The sequence below is a fragment of the Xenopus laevis genome, chromosome 9_10L (genome assembly GCF_017654675.1).
Source record: "Xenopus laevis strain J_2021 chromosome 9_10L, Xenopus_laevis_v10.1, whole genome shotgun sequence".
NCBI lineage: Eukaryota > Metazoa > Chordata > Amphibia > Anura > Pipidae > Xenopus > Xenopus laevis.
The window spans coordinates 11,037,522-11,047,789 of NC_054387.1; the positions used below are offsets into that span (position 1 = coordinate 11,037,522).

At 41.5% G+C, this 10,268-nt stretch overlaps 1 protein-coding gene across 3 annotated transcripts in view; it reads right to left on the bottom strand.

Annotated features, from left to right (window-relative positions):
* ripor3.L (RIPOR family member 3 L homeolog) overlaps positions 1-7,243 on the bottom strand; it is a 95,335-nt gene extending 88,092 nt beyond the window's left edge. For 2 of the 3 annotated variants that reach the window (XM_018234603.2, XM_041575755.1), the window contains exon 1: positions 6,857-7,243. The gene's annotated coding sequence lies outside the window, so the exon portion shown is untranslated. Of the gene's footprint in view, positions 1-687; positions 739-6,856 lie in introns of all 3 variants that reach the window. The other variant, XM_018234604.2, reaches the window with a different exon arrangement.
* Positions 7,244-10,268: the final 3,025 nt, after the last annotated feature.

Genomic DNA, 10,268 nt, shown 5'->3' on the forward strand with positions numbered 1-10,268 from the left:
TTTGGTGACTGAACCTTGCGGACGCACCCCCTTTTGGGGCCCCCGGGCTTTCTGCTGCAGAATCCAACAAGGAAGTGTGTAGCAAAACCATAAGCGAGGTACCGGCAAGGTTGAAGAGAAGACGTAGTCGAAGTCGGGCAAAAGGTTCAAGGCAGGTGGCAGAAATTGTAGTCAAGAGTCAGGCAAAAAAGTCAAAAACCTGGAATCCAATATCACAAACAAGGCTTCAGCAGGATCAGTAAAACTGGAACCAGTTTGGGCATTAACAAAATGGTGGACTGGCCTTTTAAGCTGTCTTTGGTGCCAAAAATTCCAATTTGACGTACACTGATGACATCATGACATCACATCATGACGAAGGCGTCAAGACGATTGGCGTCGGACGCCAGTGTCACTGGAAGAGGAACCCGGAAGTGCACACTGTCCGGGGAGAGACGTGCTGGGAGGTAAGAAGCTGGGACAATCTCCCATGTCTTACAGTTGCTTACTCATTATTACAGTGCTAGAAGGCAAAACTTAGGGCTCTTTGGATATTATGTGCAGGACAATAAAATGTGTTGAATCAGCTATAACCAAATATGCTCAACAATAGTGCAAGGTGAACAGTCCAGAGAAATGTACCAGTAGGAGTTCTCCAGAGCTTGGGTTAGAGGAGGTTACTTAAATGAACAACAACAACATCGTTACCTTTGGGATTTGAGTGATCTTGAACGTGATGAGCGTATGTCCTTGTTCATCCTGAGTTACAAAGTACATGAAAGTCAGTCCTTAGTTTTAAGGGGATGAGAAGATCATTGGAGACTTTAAAAAGAGCATTTTCAGAAGAATGTGAATAGCAAACACCAGATGACAGAGGTCTAGCACAAGGCACAGACTCATCTGGTTGCAGAAGAAGACATTGAGGTACAAAGGGAAAAAAGGGATAGAACAGTCATCTGACACTATGTAAGGTCAAAGGAGGATTCCTTGTGGATGGGAATGATTAGGGAGTGTGTAAATCCAGAGGGAAATGTGACATATGTTAGAGCAAAAGTTTATTATACAGGTAATTTCATGGTGGCAATAACAGGGATGAGTAAGCATGAAGAAGCTGAGATGGGCAACGGTCAAGAGAGCAGGTGGTGAGACATAAAGGAGAGGGCTCTTGGAATTTAGCACAGAAATATGGTTTTGAGTTATAATCCTCCTATATAAGATATATTATCTCTTCCAATTCCCTTCTTCTGGTTTCAACCCTAGGGACTATTTTGTTTGTAAAGGTGACAAGGGGGGAACCCCTTGAACACTTTTTCTGATCCTGAGTAGGAACAGATATACTCATATCCCATGTGCTTATCACTGGTGTCTCCATGTATAACGGACTTCAAAGCCAGCAGTCTGATAAACGTGTTTGGGAAAACTAATTTCCCTGAGTAAATTCCAAGTAAATTCCTTCAAATAAATCACATTCTCGCACGTTTTTCGGCTGTTCGAGGCATCACAACTTTATGTGCAGCTGAAAACATGTCTCGCTGAGATATCTTGCAACATTGCCTGATTACATGGCAGGGAAAGGCCTGAATCCTCCAAATAAATCTGGTTCGTATTATTTAACTAATCTGAGCCATAAGTGGAATTTTTTTTGCAGTCCCTATGTCAATCCAAGACGTCTACTAAGTAAACACATCACAGTTCATCATATAAATAATAATATATCAACTTTGGCGACATAGTGCAGAGCTGGGTGAGATCAGTGGAATCTCCAGCTGTTCCTGAACTGCAGCTCCCAGCACCCTCGGCTGAATTGTTTACAAAAGTGTTACGGCCCTGTTAGGTGGCTTGAGTTTGGCTTATCACTGTTACCACTGTTTGCAACCGCAACCCCACCCAAAGAATAGTAAATTGCACTCTTTAAAGGAACAGTAACACCAAAAAACTTAAGTGTTCTAAAGTAGTTAAAATATAATGTACTGTTTTCATGCACTAGTACAATTGGTGTGTTTACTACTACTGTATAATTAGTGTGTTTAATTCTACTATAGTTTATATGAACAAGCTGCTGTGTAGCCATGGGGGCAGCCATTCAAGCACAGGATACACAGTAGATAACAGTTAAGTACTACTATAGTTTATATAAACAATCTGCTGTGTAGCCACGGAGGCAGCCATTCAAGCACAGGATACACAGTAGATTACAGATAAGTACTACTATAGTTTATATAAACAAACTGCTATGTAGCCATGGGGGCAGCCATTCAAAGCGCAGGTTACATAGCAGATAACAGATGCACTCTCTATAATCCCGTTGTATTCTATTACAGAGCTTATCCATACCTCCCAACATTTTGGAAATAAAAAGAGGGACCACGTCCATTTTTAAAAATTACCATGTTCATTTTATAAAATTTTGTAGGTTATAAAACTTTGAACATATTTCTGTGTTTTTTTTCCCAGTTATTACAGTTTTGCTAATGAAGGTGAATTGCCCTTTAAGCTGTGTCTTTTCCCAAGGGACCTGTTATCTTATATTGTTACAATTACTTATTTGCTTATCTAAATACATTTGAATTGTTACAAATGTATCTTATCTTCTGTTGTGGCTGTTCTGGACTCTCTGCCAAAAGCCAATTAAGTTAGAAACTTTGCTTCTTTTTCTGGCTGTTCAGTGCAGAGAAAAACTGGACTTTCCAGTACAAATGAGGGACTGCAGGTTGAGCTGTCAAAAGAGGGACTGTCACTCTAAAAACGGGACAGTTGGGAGGTATGGTTTATCTGTTATCTATTACGTATCCTGAGCCTTTTTTTCTTTTTTCAGCTTGAATGGTTGCCCCCATAGTTTCCACAGCAGGCTATTAATATGAACGTTTTACCAATGCAGGGCAACAGTACATGATATTTTATTTATTTTAAAATACTTTTATGTTTTGATCTTACTGTTCCTTTAAGGGGGTGGTTCACCTTTAAGGTAACTTTTATTATGTTATAGAACAGCCAATTCTAGGCAACTTTTCAAATGGTTTTCATTATTTATTTTTTATAGTTTTATAGTTATTTGCCTTTTTCTTCTAAATCTTTGCAGCTTTTCAATGGGCGTCACTGACCCCATCTAAAAAACAAATGCTCTGTAAGGCTACAAATGTATTGTTATTGTTACTTTTTATTACTGATCCTTCTATTCAGGCCTCTCCTATTTATATTCCAGTCTCTTATTCAAATCAATGCATGGTTGTTAAGGTAATTTGGACCCTAGTTACCAGATTGCTAAAGATTCAAATTGAGTTGCTGAATATAAAGCGAAATAACTCAAGAACCACAAATAATAAAAAAATGAAAACCAATTGCAAATTGTCTCAGGATATCACTGTCTACATCATACTAATAGTTATCTTAAAGGTGAACAACCCCTTTAAAGTGAAATCATATTAGACACACCTACTTTATGTAGCCAATCCCTTTATTTTTCATTATAAATCACTTAAAGGCATTAGGATCATATAAAAGGGGATTGTCAATCTGCCGCCCTCTAGAGGTTGTTGAATACTAGTGCTCACCGCCAGTTGAATGTTGGAGGGCTGCTGGCTGCCCTCTGCTGGTTAAAAGCAAGGAGTATCCCCAGCGGCAGCTACTTCCAGGATATGTTATAATGGGATCACACAGAGCATATGCTGCTAGAAACCACAAGCCATGCCGTTTGCAACAGACCGGGACAAGATGCATGTAAGACTTTGGTACTTTCCACCTTTTCCTGCCAAAATGTATTGGTTCTCAGATCCAACAGAACCCCCGCATAAAATCTTTGCAAGCAAGCGGGGAAACCCCTTTTTTTAAAGGGATACTGTCATGGGAAAACATGTTTTTTTTCCAAAACGCATCAGTTAATAGTGCTGCTCCAGCAGAATTCTGCACTGAAATCCGTTTCTCAAAAGAGCAAACAGATTTTTTTATATTTAATTTTGAAATCTGACATGGGGCTAGACATATTGTCAGTTTCCCAGCTGCCCCCAGTCATGTGACTTGTGCCTGCACTTTAGGATGGGACTGCTTTCTTGCAGGCTGTTAATTCTCCTACTTAATTTAACTGAATCAGTCTCAGTGGGACTTGGCTTTTACTATTGAGTACTGTTCTTAGATCTACCAGGCAGCTGTTATCTTGTGTTAGGGAGCTGCTATCTGGTTACCTTCCCATTGTTCTGTTGTTAGGCTGCGGGGGTGGAAAGGGAGGGGGGTGATATCACTCCAACTTGCAGTACAGCAGTAAAGAGTGACTGAAGAGCACAAGGCACATGACTGGGGGCAGCTGGGAAACTGACAATGTCAGATTTCAAAATTGAATATGACAAAATCTGTTTGCTCTTTTGAAAAATGGATTTCAGTGCAGAATTCTGCTGGAGCAGCACTATTACCTAATGTGTTTTGAAAAAACATTTTTCCATGACATAATCCCTTAAGGAAGAGCAAAGGTGCCACTTTAATTCTCCTGGGTGCTTCTGTTCACTCATGGAGGGAGTAGGTTACCGCACAGCTATAGGTGTCAGGGGTGCTGGGAGTTGTAGGTCAGCAAACATTACCACCAAAATGTTGCCTTGCAACACACACTAGATCACAGTTTAAAGGGGTGGTTCATATAATTTTTTTGAATTATTTGACTTCTTCTTCTCACTCTTTCCAGCTTTCAAATGGGGGTCACTTACTCCATTTAAAAACACATGCCCTGTAAGGGCTATTCCACACGGGGAGATAGCGACGCGTTTGCGGTCGCGGCGACAAAGCGCCGCGACCGGCGCAGGCGACAGTTTTGTATGGGCGCCTATGTAAAAACGCCTGTGCTAACCACACGAGGCGATGCGCTTTTCAACAGTCGCCTGAAAATGCCTCGCCAGGCTTTTTCAGGCGACTGTTGAAAAGCGCATCGCCTCGTGTGGTTAGCACAGGCGTTTTTACATAGGCGCCCATACAAAACTGTCGCCTGCGCCGGTCGCGGCGACTGTCGCGGCGCTTTGTCGCCGCGACCGCAAACGCGTCGCTATCTCCCCGTGTGGACTAGCCCTAAGGCTACAGATATATTGTTGTTGCTACTTTTTATTGATCAACTTTCTATTCAGGCCTCTCCTATTCCAGTCTCTTATTCAAATCAATGCATGGTTGTTAGGGTAGTTTGGAGCCTAGCAACTATATGGCTGAAATTACAAATCGGAGAGCTGCTGAATAAAAAGCTAAATAACCCTGTTGGTTGGTTGCTAGGGGAATTTGGACCCTAGCAACCAGCTTGCTGAAATTACTAGCTGGAGAGCTGCTGAATAAAAAGCTAAATTACTCAAAAACCACAAATAATAAAAAATGAAAACCAATTGCAAATTGTCTCAGAATATCACTGTCTACATCATACTAAAATATAACTCAAAGGTGAACAACCGCCTTTAAAGCTTCTATCACCTAAACCCTTGTGCTTTACTTCAAACACATAATTGTAATAATGTTTAATAATTGGGACCTCCCCTGGAAGGGGTGGCATTGGAAAGTCCATCTCAGGGTGCCAGGGGTGCAGAATCGCTTCATTCAAGTGAATTGAGGTTTAAATGCCACTCTTTGTGCCACATGAAAAGTCACTGTCAGCCCTTAGCTCTGAAACAGTTAAAGAGATACTGACACTTTTTACATCTATCATAATATTGCCTTTGAAAGCAACTTATAACTTTGCCATAAAGTATTTGCCCAATGCTTTTACATTGCCTGTCTGATGCCCCATGTTCCTGCATAAAGAGGCTGCCATATTTGTGCAGCAGGAGTCCGTTAGCATTAGATGCTCTAACTGACAGTCTGAGATGTGACAGTCAGGTTTAGAAACGTCAACTAACAATAACTTACATAAACAAACCTCTCAGCAAGAAATGATCAACGTGACCTATGGGTAACTTTTAATGTACATTCATATTTTAAAAAGTCATTTTTTTAGTGTCAGTATCACTTTAAAGCAATCGTCTCGCACAGTTTTATTTAGGACATTTCCCAAAACATTTCACGTGAATGGTGATTGGAAATCGGCACACGCTAATATCCAAAATGACTCAAAATTTTCATGGCTAAAATCAGACCTGTTTCCCAGTAGTATGAAATGAGATGATGAGAATAATCACATAGTCTCCATGTGTTCCATTCAATTTGTTCCCTGCTGCATCAACCCATTGGTCCTCGGTGCATTCCAAATGTGTCACATGTCACAGCCTTCCGAATATATATTCATTTCCCAGCATCCTTCCTTTGGTGTGTATACAAATGGCCTGTAGATTTTGTGCATTCTTTCTATACAGCTTGTGGTGTTAGAGTTGCTTACTGTTGTATAATGGCTGCATGAGCCTGCTAATAAAGCCCTGTTATATTCTACTCATCCTCGGCTACCAAAACATAACACTCACCTTGCCCTTCTGATTCGCTAGATAGACATATGCAGTTCTGAACCACACAATTAGAGCAAGAAGCTCTAAGCTTTGGCTGCTGATGAACTATATCTACCAGCCATTCCTGGTTCAAGATGCTAAAAGCAACAGCAGAACAGTTAAATGGGAATCTCCAGCAAGTGACCGGTCCAAACTACATCTCCCAGCATCCTTAGCAGCTGCATTTTGGGAATCTAGACACAACTTTTCAAAAGGATTAAAGAGCCCACAATTTAGTTCATCTCCAGTCAAGACACTGGCAGCTGCAGCAGCAATATGTAAACAGGAACCTTCAGCATTTCCCAGCATCCTGTGCAAGCCCTTTCTGAAGGTGCCAAGACCTTGCACTTTTGCAGATCCAATAATAATTTAGAATCTCAAGACAGACGCAAGCTACCCTCCCAGGTGATGCCGATTAAAGAATTAAAAAAGAGTGCACTCACCTATTGATGCTGTTGGCAGTTGCAGAGTCCCCTCGGAGTAGTAGAAGTGGCAGTTGGTAGTAGTGCTGCATGCAGGGCAGAGATAGCAGCCTTATCTAGGAGACACCCTCGCACACATGTCCTCAGTAAACTCACTTTCATGGAAATGCTCTGGGCTGGGGAAGAAGCAACCTCCGTCCAATGTTTCAACTGCACAGCCCCTGAGCTCTTGAAAGCCTTTCAGCCAAGGATTTGTTTCCCCTTCTCCCCCTCTTTGCTCCTATGTGAGTAAAATGCTAAACTAATACCCCCCATGAATCCCTCCCAGTCTTGCAGCCCCCCTCACACTGGCATGGAAAGTGAGTGCAGCTAATTGGAAGGACATTGAGAGGTTGTGACTGTGTCAGGACTCTCTGCTATTAATCAGGCACCATCTGAGCTCTTGCTCTGCCTCTCTGCCTGGTGGGGGGAGTTAAAGGGGGACTAGAACTTTTTTTTATGTTTACTAGAATTTTTTTACACAATGCTTTTCTCCGTTCTAATCACAAACAGGCTTCTCTCCCTCTCAACCCCCCCCCTTTCCAATGGATTTTTTTTGCCCTAGAGAACTATTTCATCGTAAATAGGAATGTAGTCACATTGACTGCTATTAGACATTGGTACAAGGGGGTCCTCATGTGAACTGCAATGTCGCTGCAGGGGGTTTAATACATTAATCTGAAGGGGGTATCAAATGCCTGTACCCTTCCATTTATTTACAGAGGCAATAACTGAGGGCCTTGTTGCTTATAGGAGGCCCTTTAGCTATAAACAGGGGTGTAAATACAGAGGCAGCAGACCAGGGGGTCCAAGAGGTATAGGGGCCACATGATGCACTAATTCATATACATTTTCAATAAATATTGGTAAAACAGGTCGATCTCTAGACATTTTGGGTTGCCTGAAAAATAAGTAATATCTAGTTATGCCGCTGGCTCTAAGAAGATGGCGACAAGAGCTAAAGTGGTATAAACTGGGCACCATTTACCTACTTTTCTCCCTTTCTTACTACCAGTTTCAGACTGGGGTACTGGGCAGCAGAAGCTAAAAGCAAAAGTACTGGTATACTATAAGTATATATAAGTAAAGCTTTTAAAGGAGAAGAAAAGGCTTGGTGGTAGTAAGAAAGGGAGAAAAGCCCGGGGGTTTCAGGTAAGTCAATACAATCACTTCCTTCTCCTTTAAAGTAACAATGTTAGAGAAGATCTACAATCAGCATTACTGTTAATTAAAGAGAGCTGAGGCCACTCCCATGAATACAGTGGTGTCTGCATTCAGCAGAGCTGTATTCATGAAGGATGTCCCTCTCCTTCCCCTAACTAACTTGACATTCAGACCTGCAATTTGGTGAACAGCGATGGATCTAGGACGTGAAAATGCTCTGTACTTACTCCCTGCCCTATGACAGCATGAAGCATAGAGTGCAGCCAGGCCCCAGGCAGAAATACTCCATGCATGAGCACTAAATGGCACCCCTCAGTGATCTTGCACTTCTGCCCAAGATCTATGTAAATTACCTGTATTTGCATGGAAACCAGAGGGAACGTCATTACCAGCTGGAGGCAAATGGGAGGAAAGACAAATTACTGACCCATGACTTTGGCCAGGCTGTAGCTCCCAGTAGTACTTCATGTATAATACAGGATCATGATGAACACACTCAGGAATGTGGCATTTGCTATAAAATAAATTCCAGATATATTTAATAAAGTATAAATACTGTGGCGTTTGCACCATCATAAGTTGCTGAACCAGTGAATACTATGAGAACAGCAGCACAAACATGCTCCCATTATATTCTAAGGCAGTGATTTTTGGACTCTTTTGTGGTGCATGCCCTCCTGTCGAGGTCTGACACTTGGTAAGGGTCCTCCTTAGCCGACACTAAAATTAAAATACTGCTGTTTCAGCCATGATAGTTCCAAGAATATAAAGGGCTGTGTTTACCCCAGACCTTACCCTATGTGACCTATAAGTTGGGTTCCCAGGAATATCTAGGAGAGCCAACTGATGGTATCCCTGCATCTTAAACCAACAGACTGGGCTATCCTTGTTGGGGGGTATCAGTTTTGGAAACTATGGATTTAAATGGATTCTTTCATGATTTTTATGATGTAGTTTTTATTTCTAAATGACACTGCAAATAATTCACTCTATAATATAAAATTGAATTCCTGAACCATTAAGTGTATTTTTTTTAGTTGTAATATTGACGTGTAGGTGCCATCTCAGGTCATTTTGCCTGGTCATGTGCTTTCAGAAAGAGCCAGCACTTTAGGATGGAACTGGCAGGCTGTTGTTTCTTCTACTCAATGTGACTGAATGTGTCGCAGTGGGACCTGGATTTTACTATTGAGTGTTGTTCTTAGATCTACCAGGCAGCTGTTATCTTGTGTTAGGGAGCTGTTATCTCGTTACGTTCCCTTGTTAGGCTGCTGGGGGGAAAGGGAGGGGTGATATCACTCCAACTTGCAGTACAGCAGTAAAGAGTGACTGAAGTTTATCAGAGCACAAGTCACATGACTGGGGGCAGCTGGGAAACTGACAATATGTCTAGCCCCATGTCAGATTTAAAAATTAAATATAAAAAAATCTGTTTGCTCTTTTGAGAAACGGATTTCAGTGCAGAATTCTGCTAGAGCCGCACTATTAACTGATGCGTTTTGAAAAAAACTTTTTTTCCATGACAATTTTCCTTTAAATATTTAGACCCTGGGGGGGGGAGAATGTAGGAGAGTGGCATAACCCTGACCTACTCTCATGAGGTACCCTGAGGTCTTCCAGGAGCAAAGTCAATCTATTTTTTTCTCTGTGGCCATAATAAGTACTTGCTCATTCAGTATACAGCACTAAACCTGTATGACATAGGATGTACTCTGGAAGGCAAACTGGCTTCTCTTTTGACGTTTCCCAGGCTTGTCTTGCACAGTGCAACAAAGTTCCAGTTCAACGCACGCAAATGAGCCTGAACCAGTCCCCAGGAAGGGAAAGTTGTGTTTTGTGAGCCTACCGCAAGCTGCTGAATTTCATTAAACCCATTCTGCATTCTTTTCCTTAAATGGTCTGCTCTATGGGTTATTGAAATTGTATTTGTTTATGTAAAGAATATCCCCCCTCTCAATTCAAGTGGGGTACATCTCTATTTATTTACCCTTTAGTCGAAAGTACAGTATGAGGGTATAGCATGCTCTGTGTAATTGCATTGATATGGATGGTATCTGCCATATTGCTTCCCCTGTATACCCTGTGGGGTTTAGAGAAAGGCGATGATGCTGTGTGATTGGACATGTTCATCAGGTTTTTAACTGCAATTCTAAATTCAAAAAAAAAAAATGTCCAGAAGAAGAAAGAATTCCTTGAACTGATAGATGATGTTTTCCCAACTGTATGTCAG